The sequence below is a fragment of the Amyelois transitella genome, chromosome 14, assembly GCF_032362555.1.
Source record: "Amyelois transitella isolate CPQ chromosome 14, ilAmyTran1.1, whole genome shotgun sequence".
In the NCBI taxonomy this organism is placed as follows: domain Eukaryota; kingdom Metazoa; phylum Arthropoda; class Insecta; order Lepidoptera; family Pyralidae; genus Amyelois; species Amyelois transitella.
In genome coordinates, this window is record NC_083517.1 from 4452262 (window position 1) to 4455441 (window position 3180).

The window sequence follows — 3180 nt, forward strand, 5'->3', positions numbered from 1 at the left end:
ATTATGTAGATCTGAGATCAAACATGGTTCCTGATATACGGCTATTGTATTGTGATGGTACTAATTACGCTCAGCGTGTGATACGTAATATTGGTTATTAGTTACAGTATTTATTACATTAGAGTATTTCTTTTACTTATTCTTAACGGCAGGGATATCTTGGTAACTACTTAGTATAGTTAGGTGTTATTTTAAAAACCTTTTGAAGTTAATATATCGTTTTTTATGTTAAGTTTTTGTGGAGCAGATGTAATTCTTTTAAGAAAAAATATAACAGTTTTTTGTGTCTTGGATTTTGTTTAATTAGTAAGGAATACAACCCATACATGAACTTCAAATATTTTGTATTACGAGTAGTTTTTAACCAAAGCATTCACCGTGTTAAACTTAAATTCCCGTTTTTCCATTACATATTTGTATGGAAAGTATGCATATGGTAGTATAGCGTGTATTATAATAATGCTCATCATTGGCGCGACACGTTTCTTATAAATAAAAAATTCAAACACTAAATGGCTTACTAAGTGTCTCTCATGATAATATCACCAATGACTTTAAGATGATCTAAGCCCCTCTACGAGACTTAGATGATCTTGTCTAAGAATGCGATCTAAGCCCATTCAATACCCTAATTGGCACAACACATTAAACCTAAAGGAAATTGTAAGCTCCAAGTACAGTGGCGTTTAATAATTTATATCCGCATTGTAAGTGTCTAAATATAGAGGGATCTTTCACAAATATACAGATATAGAGATCCTAAAAAAATGTCCTACTTCTAAGCAAAAAACGTTCTATCTATGAATCTCATTCATAGAATGCTAAGGCCATTCAGTAATGGGCACAACACATTAAACCCAAAAGAAATCGTGAGCTCCAAGTACAGTGGCGTTTATTACGTACTATATCCGCATTGTAAGCGTCCTAAATCTAGGGAGGTCTATCGCAAGTATACAGCTATAGAGTCTGACAAATGACGTCCGAATATGAGGGCAGTGTCGGATAATGATAATGTCGTCGGTAACAAATGGCGCTGTGAATGGCGGACGCCGTGATTTGAGAATTACGATATATTATTGCCAGACACTATCGCCAGCTGATGTCACGCTCGCTTTATGGAAAATTAGCGTTCTGTCTGCGGCACTATGATTGTGGAATAGGAAATTTAATGTTTGTTAGTCAATTTGTAACTGAAATTTTACTTTTATTTAGTTAATACCGGTGTTGTTACACTGCCGACTGGAATATTAATACAGACTGGTACATCATCAGAACCACTTGCATGCTTCCTACAGTACACTTCTTCTTGCTTCTAGTTTTAGTTCCGTTTGCATCCTCACCAATCTGTTGAGAAGCCCGGGATATCCCTTTGACCATTGATCCTGAATTGGGTGAGTCAGATTTTTACACGAAGCGACTCCCTACTGACCTCTGCAACCTATGCAGGTAACCTAATCCGTATGGGATCGATCATGGTTACACATCCAGTTGCCTGAATGTGCAAGTTTCCTCACGATGTTTTCCCTCACCGTAAGGGCATCGGTTAGTATTCAAACTAACAATATAACTAATGAACGTAACTTCGTAAAATATACATTGTGATGGGATTCGAACCTGTGCCTTTCAGCGCATTACGTATTTAAACCGGGCATCTTACCGATTCGACCACTGACGGTCTGGGCTTTCCACAATACACTTATGTGGTTTATAAAAGGATGTTTAATTTATCCTCCCATATTACCTATTAACCTTATTTTTCAGGAAAAGGATTTTCCAAAAATATATAGGTAATTCTATTAATAACTTGAGCCAAACAATAGAGAAGTTAACACAATATCTTACTTACTAACTCTAAACTACAGCTGTAAAGATAGGTATATGTACACATAATACAATAATATTACTAAGGAAACATGTTTGAGAGCAAATGTTACGTAAACTGATAACGAACATAATCTACAATAATCACCACAAGCGCATTTCGTTGAGTCAGGAAGTGCCGAATTTCCTGGCACTAAATAATGCAGTTGAGCTCAAGTCTTGTGAAGTTAACCGAGAGAAACATAGGTATTCTGTACAAATTCTAACTAGCTTTGTTCTGTTGCTTCAGTGTATTGCTAAGCAGCAACTTCTGAGTGGCTTAATTTAGACCTCGTATCTTGAATACGTCAAAAACTTATGCAATATGAGATTGTGATGCATTTCAAAAGTATAATACTTTAAGAGTTTTTCTGCCTTCTAACGCTTATCCCGGTTCAACTTTTTCCATTTTCTTCTACATTGAGCTCTCCGGATCCAATTTGAGCTATCTTCATCATTATCACGTCGTCTTTCCACCACATTTGTGGTCTTCCCTGAGGATGTTTTTGACCCCACGGCTTTCTTCCAGGCAACAACGTTCGTTCTGTCCCGTTTGCTTATTCCCTGGGTCGATATTAGGTTTCAAAACTTGGTTACCTTGGTAGCATATTTTTCACTCCTCCACCTACACTTTAAAAGTTCAAAACTAAACTATGCAGCAAAAATAGCCATCTCCGCTTCAGCAAAAACGGCTCATAGTGATATATAGGTTAGAACGTGTCCAATCTGGTTGATTTACAGTGCCAATAATCTTCACGTCACGCGACGCGACAGGTTACAGAGGGCCCGCATTGTCACGTAGACTTCGTAAAATATACAGGGAAAATTAGGGTGTATTGCTTGAAATGTCCTTCCGAAGAATGCTCGGTTCCTAACACGAGATTAAAATTGAACTCCTTTAAGTAGCGCAATAGCATTTTAAAAAATATCTTCAAGGGATCAATATTTCACAAAGTGACCGAATTTGTTTAGTTAACATACATACATACATATAGTCACGTCTATATCCCTTGCGGGGTAGACAGAGCCAACAGGCATGAAAAGACAAAAGCTTGAATGGCCACGTTCAGCTATTTGGCTTAATGATGGAATTGAAATTCAAATAGTGATAAGTTGCTAGCCCATCGCCTAACTAAGAATCCCAAGTTTGTAAGCCTATCCCTTAGTCGTCTTTTACGACATCCATGAGAAAGAGATGGAGTGGTCCTATTCTTTTTGTATTGGTGCCGGGAACAACACGGCAAAATGTTAAGTTAACATATAAGACTAATATAAAAAAGAAGTTTTAAATAACAACTCATACTTTACTATACCTAACGA